At 44.0% G+C, this 12,427-nt stretch overlaps 1 long non-coding RNA gene across 1 annotated transcript in view; it reads left to right on the top strand.

Annotated features, from left to right (window-relative positions):
- Positions 1-12,427, top strand: part of LOC308654311 — a 35,632-nt gene that overhangs the window by 14,001 nt on the left and 9,204 nt on the right. The gene's annotated exons all lie outside the window — the stretch shown is intronic.

The following is a 12,427-nucleotide window of genomic DNA, read 5'->3' as shown; positions in this document are numbered from 1 at the left end:
CTTTTGCTACATATACAGGCCAAAACCTGCCTCCGCCATAGATAAGACAACACCCAAGCCCCACTGAATGCCAGGTGCACCCCACGTGAGTACTCAACACCGAGGGCTTAAGAGGTGTGTGTGAGTGTCCTTGCTTACCAGTTTTTCCCATGTCCCTGCACATGAGAAGACTTGATAACTCTTGGATTTCTTTTACTGTACAAAAAGGGAAAACTATAATGATAGGAAACAGGAAAAGCCCTAGGTGTTGTTCAGAAATGAATGTCTCTTCCCACTTCCTGGTGGGCATTCATCCTGGGTTGTTAAGGCAGAAATTCACAATCAGTGACTCCCACCCAGTTGTACTAAAGACCACTGAGGACGATTCTGTAGTGATTCTGGGTGTAATACACATTTGAAGGAGTTGCCTTTGGGAAGGACCTAGCCCCTCACACTCCTGTGAAGGGCAGAAGCAGAGTGTGTTGGTGTTGGAAGTCCCAGGCTCTTCTGAGGTTTCTGTATTCTATATTCTGTGTGCAGCCCCTCAGCAGGTTGACAGTCTTTGTTTCAAGGAGAGGAAAAACACAGACTAACTGCCCCCCCTCAGGTTCCCCTGGGGCACCTTCTGTGGTAGCTGTTGAAGCAGGGCTGGTTTTCCATCCAGAACAGCGCACCTTGCAGGGGAGTCCTGGTCGGTGTCCTGGCCAGTCTGCTCTTCTGGGGGCAGTAAGGAAGGACAGAAAGTTTCAGGTTAGTGGAGTTGATTTATTTCCATAATGTGAAGAAGCAGCATCTCAGAATCTCTAGGAATGTTGTGATTAATTTCTGCCCCTCTGAGACCCTCCTTGAGGGCTCGGGTCCATGTTGGATAAATCCTCTTGAGCTTTCTTGTGTCATTATATAAGGACTCTGGCATTTCCTGGAGCCTCGGGGTCCTTAGTGTAAAAGGAGACAATAGGATCCCTGCTCACTTAGGGTTGTGAGGTCCTAGGGTAAAATATTCAGCCTTTGACAGCATAAGGCCTTGCTTGAATGTTTCTGGTTTATGACAGTGATGACAATCTTATTGGTCAGTGCACACAGAAGGTACCCAGCCCTCTAGGAAAGTCCTTCTGCAGGTCAGGCTAATACTAAGTCAGGAGCAGTTTGACCATTGGATCATGAGGAGCCCCCCAGGAAAGTCTCCTGAAGGGGAACCATGCAGCTTCTGAGTGCCCAAGTCAGTCTCAATGCCTTCACCCTCCCCTCCCGTCATCTTGGTTATTTCTCACACACACACACACACACACACACACACACACTCACGCACACACACACACACACACACACACACACACACACACAAACACATACACAGCCTAGTGCTTAGTCCGCCATGGGCTCTGTCTGGTGACCTCATGGGTTTCCTATTCATGTCACTCATCTCAACCTGTCTTTCTGAAAAGGGCATTATTATCATCTATATTGGAGTAAAAATGTGGGGGTGTAGCTGTAGAGCTATAATAATCACAAGAAAAGAAATAATTTTGTCTCTCCTTTTTGTATTTTATAGTGATGAAAATGCAACCAGGGAAACATAAGCCTTTAAAAAAAAATATATATATATATATATATATATATATATATATATATATATATATGTATTTTAACATGGGATGGAGAGGATTGTGTAACACTATGATGGACTTAAAAGTCATATTAATAATATCTTTAAATGACATTAAAATAATAGATACTTCTAGGTAAAAATAAAGTGTGACACCTCTTAAAAAGATGACTGGCACATAGAAGGCGCTTAAGAAATACTCATTTACCAAATGAATATTTTACATGCTAAAATTACTAATCCATGAAGAAGTCATTTCCACATTTGGAATCTGCATACTTAACAAATTGTCACTTACCTTTCGTGACCCATACTTTGTCTTTGTGATCCATAATATAAACCCTTCATCTAGAGATAACATGGTGTTTTTAGTGGCATTTATTTATTTATTTTTTACCATATAGAAAATGGTAATAGTGGTTATCATAAGGATCATTTATATAATGACCTATGTCATTCCTGTTATGACAAGGTCAAGAAACTCTGAGAGTGCATGTGTGTCCCGTGGTGAACCTTCGCATCCCATGTAGACATTCTGAGCTCTCTGCATGCTCTTGATGCCCTGCACTTCTCTCTGCGTGATACTCTGTCAATGGCTAGCTCCAACCTTGAGCTACATAGCATTTCATGTGCCATAACTTTGAGATTTCAGTGACTTCTTAACAATGCAAATGTGAAGCAACTAAAATTTTGTGTCATCAAAAAATGCTACTTATAACTCCAGATCATTACGGTTTAAATGCATGCACATTTAGCATTTTTCTGCATCAAACTAAGTGCTTACTGTCTTCCAGATTTACCCTTCTTCCTTTTTCTCCCCTGTTCTCCTTCCTTTTCATAAATTATGGTCAACCAGAAAAGGACCTCCAACCTGTCTTCCAAAATATTTTCATGAATTCACATTTTCTGGACGTAAGCCACTTTCCATGATCCTGGACATTCACTCTGAGCATTACCTGCCAGGTGTCTTCTTCTGAGGCTCCACTAACACTTGGGTTGTACCTGTAAACCAGGGGGCCTGTCTGCTGAGAAGAAGTGGCGCCACGAAAAGCAAGGGCCAGCAGGGCAGCCCTGAGCCCTCCTACGTAGTGGGTGTGGTGTTTATCAAATCCACACAGCTGGCCTCAAACCAGTGTTTTTTAGCACACCTGCAAGGGGTACCTCAGGTGCAAAGGAATGAGTCTAACTTCAGTGTGCAGGGGGATCCACCTTCTCTTAGAAGCCTAGACTCCACATGGGATAATCCAGTTAAATGGTCACCATGTTCAGGGGAGCCCCCAGCATGAGCTCCCACTGAGTTTATATAGATAAATATACAGTCCTGACAAGTGCTTCCTTATCTTAAGCAGTGTTGCCTATAACAGCTTATGCTCTATCTTTGCCAGACCTCAAAAACAATAAAGTAGAAAGGTATTTATCTCTTCAGAAGGGTGAAAGGTTTACCTGATTTACAATATAGAAATTCACAACAATTTCCAAACTTTTCAATTTAATATGCCATTTCAGGGAAAGAAATAGTATTTGTATATCCAGGCAAAATACTATAAACAAGATCACTTACAAAAAAAGGAAAAATTTCTTCCTCAGGGTTCTGGAGGTGGCAAGTGCTAGCCCAGGTGAAGTCAGGTTCACTGGCTTGTTCATAGACGGTGCCCCCCTCCCTGTGTCTCACACAGGTGAAGGAGTGAGCCAGCTCACTGGGGTTGCTTGTCCCAAACTCGTCCCCAAAGACCTCCACTTCCTAGTGCCACTCTCTTTGGTGACTATGATCTCAACTTATGAATATTAGGGTGACACAAGCATTCTGGGGGCAGTAAAGAAAGAAACAGAAAGTTTCAGGTTAGTGGAGTTGATTTATCAGAAGGTGAGGAAGCAGCATCTCAGGAGCTCTAGGAACATATGGATTCATTTCTGCCTCAGCGAGAATCTCATTGAGGGCTCTGGGGTCCAAGTTGGGATAAATCCTGTTGAGCTCTCTTGTGTCATTATGTAAGGACTCTGGCATTTCCTGGAGCCTCGGGGTCCTTATGTGTAAAAGGTGACAATAGGATCCCTGCTCACTTAGGGTTGTGAGGTCACAAGGGTAAAATATTCAGCCCTTGTTTGAGGTTCCTGGTTCATGGCAGTAATGACAGTCTCATGGACATAGGAGGTATCCGGTCCTCTAGGAAATTCCTTCTGCAGGTCAGGCTAATATAAGGTCAGGAATAGTTGACTGTTGGTTCATGGGAAGCCCCCCAGGAAAGTCTGCTGAAGGGGAACCATGCAGCTTCTAAGAGGCCAAGTCAGTCTCAACTCCTTCACCCTCCCCTCCCCTGTCATCTTGTTATTAGTTACACACACACACACACACACACACACACACACACACACGTAGGCTGCCCTGGGCTCTCAGTCTGGTGATCTCCTGTGTTTCATATCCATGTCACTCATCTCGTCATCCTGTCTCCCTGGAATGGGCACTATATCATCCATGTTTGGAGTACAATGTGGGGTGTGTAGCTGTAGAGCTGTAATAGTCACAAGAAAATAAATAATTTTGTCTCTCCTTTTTGTATTTCATAGTGATGAAACTGCACCCAGGGACACGTAAGCCTTTAAAAATATATATATATATTTACAAATGGGATGGGAGAGGATTTTATTATCCTATGATGGACTTTAAAGTTATATTAATAACATCTTTAAATGACATAAAAATAATGATACTTCTAAGTAAAAATAAAGTGTGACACCTCTTAAAATGAGGACTGACACATAGAAGGTGCTCAAGAAATACTCATTGACTGAATGAATATTTTACATGTTAAAATTACTAATCCATAAATAAGTCATTTCCATCTTTGGAATATGCATATTTAACAAACTGTCACATACCTTTCGTGTCCCATACATTATCATTGTGATCCATGATATAAACACTTCATCATAGATATAACATGGTGTTTTGGTCTCATTTATATGGTGTTCACAATCCTGTTATGACAAGGTCAAGAACAGTCTAGGAGTGCATGTGTGTCCCGTGGTGAACCTTCTCTTCCCATGTAAACATTCTGAGCTCTCTGCATGCTCTTGATGCCCTGCACTTCTCTCTCTGTGATACTCTGTCAATGGGTAGCTCCAATCTTGAGCTACATTTCATGATGCCATCAGTTTGAGATTTCAGTGACTTCTTAGCAACGGAAATATGAAGCAACAAAAATTTGATGTCGTCATAAAATGCTACATATAACTCCAGATCATTACGGTTTAAATGCATGCACACTTTAGCATTTCTCTGCATGAGACTAAGTGCTTACTGTCTTCCAGATTTACCCTTCTTCCCTTCTCTCATCCATTGTTCTTTTTGTAATAAATTATGGTCAACCAGAAAAGGACCTCCAACCTCTTCTCCAAAATCTTTTCACGAATTCACCTTTTTGGACGTAAGCCGCTTTCAGTGATCCTGGATATTCACTAAGTAACTCTGTGCATTACCTGCCAGGTGTCCTCTTCTGAGGCTCCACTATAACTTGAGATGTACCTGTCAACCAGGGGGCCTTTCTGCTGAGAAGAAGTGGAGCCAATATAAGCAAGGGCCAGCAGGGCAGCAGGGAGCCTTCCTACTTAGTGGGTGTGGTCCTTCTCACATCCACACAACTGGCCCCGAAGCAGTGTTCTTTGCACCTCCCCCAAGGGGTTCCTCAGGTGCCAAGGAGTGCGTCTAACATCAATGTTCAGGGGGATCCATCTTCTCTTAGAAGCCTACACTCCACACTGGACAATCCAGTTAAAAGGTCACTGTATTCAGGGGAGCCCCCAACATGAGCTCCCAGTAAGAGTTTATATAGGTAAATATATAGTCCAGACAAGTGCATCCTTATCTTAAGCAGTATAGAAAAATAAAGTGTGACACCTCTTAAAATGAGGACTGACACATATTGTAGGGGGTACAGCTGTAGAACTGTAAGAGTCACAAGAAAATTAGTAAATTTGTCTCTCCTTTTTGTATTTTATAGTGGTGAAACTGCACCCAGAAACACATAAGCCATTTCTAAAAAAAATCATATTTATAAATGGGATGGGAGAGGATTTTATTATCCTAATACAGACTTTAAAGTTATAAAGTTCTGGAGGTGGCAAGTGCTAGACCAGGTGAAGCCAGGTTCGATGGGTTTTTCATAGACGGTGCCCCTCCCTGTGTCTCACCCAGGTGAAGGAGTGAGCCAGCTCACTGGGGTTGCTTGTCTTAACCTGTCCCCAAAGGCCTCCATCTCCTAGTGCCATCCTCCTGGTGATTAGGATCTCAACTTATGAATATTAGGGCGAAACAGCATTCAGACCAAAGCAAAAGTAATAATAATAATAATAATAATAAGGAACAATAAGGTATCAAAATGTCAAATTGATTTCATGTCATTTGCTGCCTCTAGGATAAGGTGATGTGTGTTGCATTTGGTTGCTAGATTGCTAGGTTGTGAGAGATGTGAAGATTGATTCAAGGGTCACTTAGCTCAGTCTCCTCCAGGCAGAGTAGACAGGGCTGTGGCCTGCCTCTTACACATCTTCTGTTTCATAGGGTAGCATGCTAGGAGGACATCTCGTACTTATGGAGTGAAACTTCAAGGTCAAAGGAGAATTCTCAACTATCTCTATTGCCCAAGCATCAGTTCTTCTAGGACTCTCTGAATTTGTAGGATTGGTTTCTGGTCTTGCCTTGTGTTTGCAAGGACTCCAAGTGTCCTCTCTTTTCCAGGAAGTGTCATTGAGTTGGCTTAGAGGATCATAGCAAGACAGGCAAGCCTGGGAGAGAAGTGTGCTGAGGGTCAGGTCTCCTAGTGGCAATGCTGAGGTGGAGTTCAGGATGTGAGGTGTTTGAAGAGAAGTCCAGATGGACCTTCTGAAGCCTCAGTCCTCTAGAGCAATTATGCCCTGCCAAGAGTTGCTTTCATTGGGCAAAATGGAGACTTTGTGCTCCCACTTCTGTAGCCACTTGGATCTGGGCTGCCCAGGAAAGGGACAGCCCTTGGGCAGTGCAGTTGGCAGCAGAGCAGGCCCTGAGAACTCTGGCAGCAGGAGGCCCTCTGCTGACCATGCTCCCCACTGCTGATGGCAAGTCCTTTGGGAATGTGGAAGGTACAGTATTATGGCTTCCTGAGGAGTAGGAGGCTTTGGAGAGTTTTTTGCATCCAGAAGTCCTCTGAAATTAAAAGGGAGGTCAGGTTGGGATTGGTGGTGCATGCCTGTAGTCCTAGTGACTTGAGAGGCTGATGCAGTTCAGCTAGTCTCAGCACCTCAGCAAAGCCCTAAGCAAACAGTGAGACCCCATCTTAAAATTTAAAAAAAAAGAAACAAATGGGATTATTTTGCAAGTTGATAACACAGACTTTGAGGTCCTAGAAACCTCTCAGCACAGTAACATTGCATTGGACCCTTTGTGATTTAGAAGGGGTTGTGAAAGGCATAGACCTCACTGACTCCTGGTCTCAGACTTGAGTGCTGAGTTCTGAGAATAGGCAGCTCTGTGCCATCACCCATCCTGTCATGGCCCTGTCTGAGCCCTTTGCTACATACGTGGGCCAACACCTGCCTCCAGTATAGATAAGACAACACCCAAGCCCCCATTTGATGTGCAGGAGCACCTCACGTGAGTACTCAACACTGAGGGCTTAAGAGGTGTGTGTGAGTGTCCTTGCTTACCAGTTTTTCCCATGTCCCTGCACATGAGAAGACTTGCTAACTCTTGGATTTCATTTACTGTACAAAAGGGGAAAACGATAATGATAGGAAACAGGAAAAGCCCTAGGTGTTGTTCAGAAATGAATGTCTCTTCCCACTTGCTGGTGGGCATTCATCCTGGGTTGTTAAGGCAGAAATTCACAATCAGTGACTCCCACCCAGTTGTACTAAAGACCACTGAGGACGATTCTGTAGTGATTCTGGGTGTAATACACATTTGAAGGAGTTGCCTTTGGGAAGGACCTAGCCCCTCACACTCCTGTGAAGGGCAGAAGCAGAGTGTGTTGGTGTTGGAAGTCCCAGGCTCTTCTGAGGTTTCTGTATTCTATATTCTGTGTGCAGCCCCTCAGCAGGTTGACATGCTTTCTTTCAAGGATAGAAAAATAGAACAGACTAACTGCCCCCCCTCAGGTTTCCCTGGGGCACCTTCTGTGGTAGCTGTTGAAGCAGGGCTGGGTTTCCATCCAGAACAGCGCACCCTGCAGGGGAGTCCTGGTCGGTGTCCTGGCCAGTCTGCTCTTCTGGGGGCAGTAAGGAAGGAACAGAAAGTTTCAGATTAGTGGAGTTGATTTATTTCCATAATGTGAGGAAGCAACATCTCAGAATCTCTAGGAATGTTGTGATTAATTTCTGCCCCTCTGAGACCCTCCTTGAGGACTCGGGTCCATGTTGGGTAAATCCTCTTGAGCTTTCTTGTGTCATTATATAAGGACTCTGGCATTTCCTGGAGCCTCGGGGTCCTTAGTGTAAAAGGAGACAATAGGATCCCTGCTCACTTAGGGTTGTGAGGTCCTAGGGTAAAATATTCAGCCTTTGACAACATAACCCTTGGTTGAGGATTTCTGGTTCATGACAGTGATGACAATCTCATGGGTCAATGCACACAGAAGGTACCCAGCCCTCTAGGAAAGTCCTTCAGCAGGTCAGGCTAATATAAGGTCAGAAGCAGTTTGACCATTGGATCATGAGGAGCCCCCCAGGAAAGTCTCCTGAAGGGGAACCATGCAGCTTCTGAGTGCCCAAGTCAGTCTCAACTCCTTTCCCCTCCCCTCTCCTGTCATCTTGGTTATTTCTTACACACACACACACACACACACACACACACACACACACACACGTGAGTCCTCCATGGGCTCTGTGTCTGGTGTTCTCGTGGGTTTCGAGTCCATGTCACTCCTCTGGTCATCCTGTCTCTCTGGAATGGGCACTATATCATCCATGTTGGAGTACAATTGTGAGGGGTGTGGCTTTAGAGCCGTAATACTCACAAGACAATTAGTAATTTTGTCTTTCCTTTTTGTATTTTATAGTGATGAAACTGAACCCACGGAAACGTAAGCCTTTTTAAAAAAAAAAACACATATCTATACATGGGATGGGGGAGGATTGTATAATCCTATGATGGCCTTTAAAGTTATATTAATAACATCTTTATAATTCATAAAAATATAAGATACATCTAGGTAAAAATAAAGTGTGACACCTCTTAAAAAGAGGACTGCACATAGAAGGCATTAAGAAATAGTCGTTGACCAAATGAGAATTTTACATGTTAAAATTACTAATTCATAAATAAGTCATTTCCATCTTTGGAATATGCATACTTAACAAATTATCACTTACCTTTCCTGACCCATACATTGTCTTTGTGATCCATGATATACACATTTCATCTTAGAGATAGATAACACAGTGTTTTCAGTGTCATTTATTTTTGTTACACTATAGAAAATGGTAGTAGAAATCATTTATATGGTGTTCACAATCCTGTTATGTCAAGGTAAAGAAAAATCTGGAAGTGCATGTGTATCCCATAGTGAACCCTGTCTTCCCATGTAGATCATCAGAGATCTCTGCATGCTCTGGATGCCCTGCACTTCTCTCTGCCTGATACTCTGGCAATGACTAGCTCCAATCTTGACCTACATAGCATTTCATGATACCATAAATTTGAAATTTCAGTGACTGCTTAACAAAGGAAATGTGAAGCAACTAAACTTTAGTTTTATCCTAAAATGCTACGTATAACTTCAGATCATTACGGTTTATATGCATGCACACTTTAGCATTTCTCTGCATCAAACTAAGAGCTTACTGTCTTCCAGATTTACCCTTCTTCCCTTCTCTCATCCATTCTTCTTTTTTCTAATAAATTATGGTCAACCAGAAAAGTATCTCCAACCTCTTCTCCAAAATCTTTTCATGAATTCACATTTTCTGGACATAAGGCACTTTCTGAGAACCTGGACATTCACTAAGTAACTCTGAGCATTATCTTCCAAGTGACCTCTTCCGGGTGTCCACTAAAACTTGAGATGTACCTGTCAACCAGGGGGCCTATCTGCTGAGAAGGAGTGGGGCCAAGAAAAGCAAAGTCCTGCAGGGCAGCAGGGAGCCTTCCTAGTTAATGGATACGGTCTCTCTCAGGTCCACACAGCTGGTCATTGGCACCCCCCCCACCAAGGGATACCTGAGGTGCAAAGGAGTGAGTCTAACATCATGTGCAGGGGGATCCACCTTCTCTTAGAAGCCTACACCCCGCATGGGCAATCCAGTTAAATGGTCACCATGTTCAGAGGAGCCCCTAGCATGAGCTGCCATTAAGAGTATGTGTAGCTAAATATATGCTCCTGGAAAGTACATCCATATCTTAATCACTGTGGCCTATAACAGCTGATGTTCTACCTTTGTCAGACCTCAAAAGGAACAGAACCAGAAAGGTATTTGTCTCTTCAGAAGGTGAAAGGTTTACCCAACTTACAATATAGAATATCACAAAAATTTCCAAACTTTTCAATTTAATTTGCTATTTAAGGGGAAGGAAATGGTATTTGTGTATCCAGGCAAAATACTATAAACAAGATCCCTTACAAACAAAAGAAATTTCTTCCTCATGGATCTGGAGGTGGCAAGTGCTAGACCAGGTACTGTCAGGTTCACTGGCTTGTTCATAGATGGTGCCCCTCCCTGTGTCTCACACAGGTGAAGGAGTGAGCCAGCTCACTGGGGTTGCTTTTCCTAAACTTGTCCCCAAAGGGCTCCACCTCCTCCACCTTTGCGCCCCCACCTCTCTAGCCACTACTGCCATCCTCCTGGAGACTAGGATTTCAACTAGGGTGACACAAGCATTCAGACCAAAGCAAAAGTAATAATAACAACAACAACAAAGGAACAATAAGGTTTCAAAATGTCAAATTGACTTCATGTCATTTGCTGCCTCTAGGATAAGGTGATGTGTGTTGGATTTGGTTGCTAGATTGCTAGGTTGTGAGAGATGTGAAGATTGATTCAAGGGTCACTTAGCTCAGTCTCCTCCAGGCAGAGTAGACAGGGCTGTGGCCTGCCTCATATACATCTCCCGTTTCACAGGGTAGCATGCTTGGAGGGGATCTTATACTTATGGACTGAAATTTCAAGGTCAAATGAGAGTTCTCAGCTATCCTAATGCCTGAACATAAGTTCTTATAGAACTTTCTGAATTTGTAGAATTGGTTTCTGGTCTTGCCTTCTGTTTGGAAGGTCTGCAGGTGTCCTCTATGTACCAAGAATTGTTATTGAGTTGGCTTACAGAATTCTAGCAAGACAGGCAAGCCTGGGAGAGAAGAGTACTGAGGGTCAGGTCTCCTGGTGCCAATGCTGAGGTGGAGTTTGGGATGAAAGGTGTTTGAAGAGAAGTCCAGGTGGACCTTCTGAAGCCTCATATGCCCTGCCAAGAGTTGCCTTCATTGGGCTAAATGGAGACTTTGTGCCCCCACCTCTCTAGCCACTTGGATCTGGGTTGCCCAGGAAAGACAAAGCCCTTGGGCAGTGCAGTTGGCAGCAGAGCAGGCCCTGAGAACTCTGGCAGCAGGAGGCCCTCTGCTGACCATGCTCCCCACTGCTGATGGCAAGTTCCTTGGGAATGTGGAAGGTACAGCATTATGGCTTCCTGAGGAGTAGGGGGCTTGGGAGAGTTTGCTGCATTCAGGGTTCATTTTCAAGTGAAAGGGAGGGTCAGGTTGTGCTTGGTGGTGCATGCCTGTAGTCCTAGTGACTTGAGAGGCTGAGGCAGGAGGATCACAAGTTCAGTCATTCTCAGCACCTCAGCAAGGTCCCAAGCAAATAGTGAGACCCTCAAAATTAAATAAAAGAAAGAATAAATAAAGAAAGTAAGTCATTTTTCAAGTTGATAACACAGACTTTGAGTTCTTAGATACCTCTCAGCACACTAACATTGCCATAAACCCTTTGCCATTTAGAAGTGAGTGTCAAAGCCATAGACATTCACTAACTCCTGGTGTCAGACCTGAGTGCTGAGAGTAGGCAGCTCTGTGCCATCACCCATCCTGTCATGGCCCTGTCTGAGCCCTTTGCTACATACACAGGCCAAAACCTGCCTCCAGTATAGATAAGACAACACCTGAACCCAATTTGATGTGCAGGTGCACCCCACGTGAGTACTCAACATTGAGGGCTTAAGAGGTGTGTGTGAGTGTCCTTGCTTACCAGTTTTTACCCATGTCCCTGCACATGAGAAGACTTGCTAACTCTTGGATTTCATTTACTGTACAAAAGGGGAAAACGATAATGATAGGAAACAGGAAAAGCCCTAGGAGATGTTCAGAAATGAATGCCTCTTCCCACTTGCTGGTGGGCATTTCATCCTGGGTTGTTAAGGCAGAAATTCACAATCAGTGACTCCCACCCAGTTGTACTAAAGACCACTGAGGACGATTCTGTAGTGATTCTGGGTGTAATACACATTTGAAGGAGTTGCCTTTGGGAAGGACCTAGCCCCTCACACTCCTGTGAAGGGCAGAAGCAGAGTGTGTTGGTGTTGGAAGTCCCAGGCTCTTCTGAGGTTTCTGTATTCTATATTCTGTGTGCAGCCCCTCAGCAGGTTGACATGCTTTCTTTCAAGGATAGAAAAATAGAACAGACTAACTGCCCCCCCTCAGGTTTCCCTGGGGCACCTTCTGTGGTAGCTGTTGAAGCAGGGCTGGTTTTCCGTCCAGAACAGCGCACCCTGCAGGGGAGTCCTGGTAGGTGTCCTGGCCAGTCTGCTCTTCTGGGGGCAGTAAGGAAGGAACAGAAAGTTTCAGATTAGTGGAGTTGATTTATTTCCAGGAGGTGAGGAAGCAACTT

This window comes from Spermophilus citellus (assembly GCF_964194105.1).
Source record: "Spermophilus citellus genome assembly, chromosome: 8".
Classification (NCBI taxonomy): domain Eukaryota; kingdom Metazoa; phylum Chordata; class Mammalia; order Rodentia; family Sciuridae; genus Spermophilus; species Spermophilus citellus.
The sequence above is the reverse complement of the archived record's forward strand: the minus strand, read 5'-3'. Positions and strand labels throughout refer to the sequence as shown.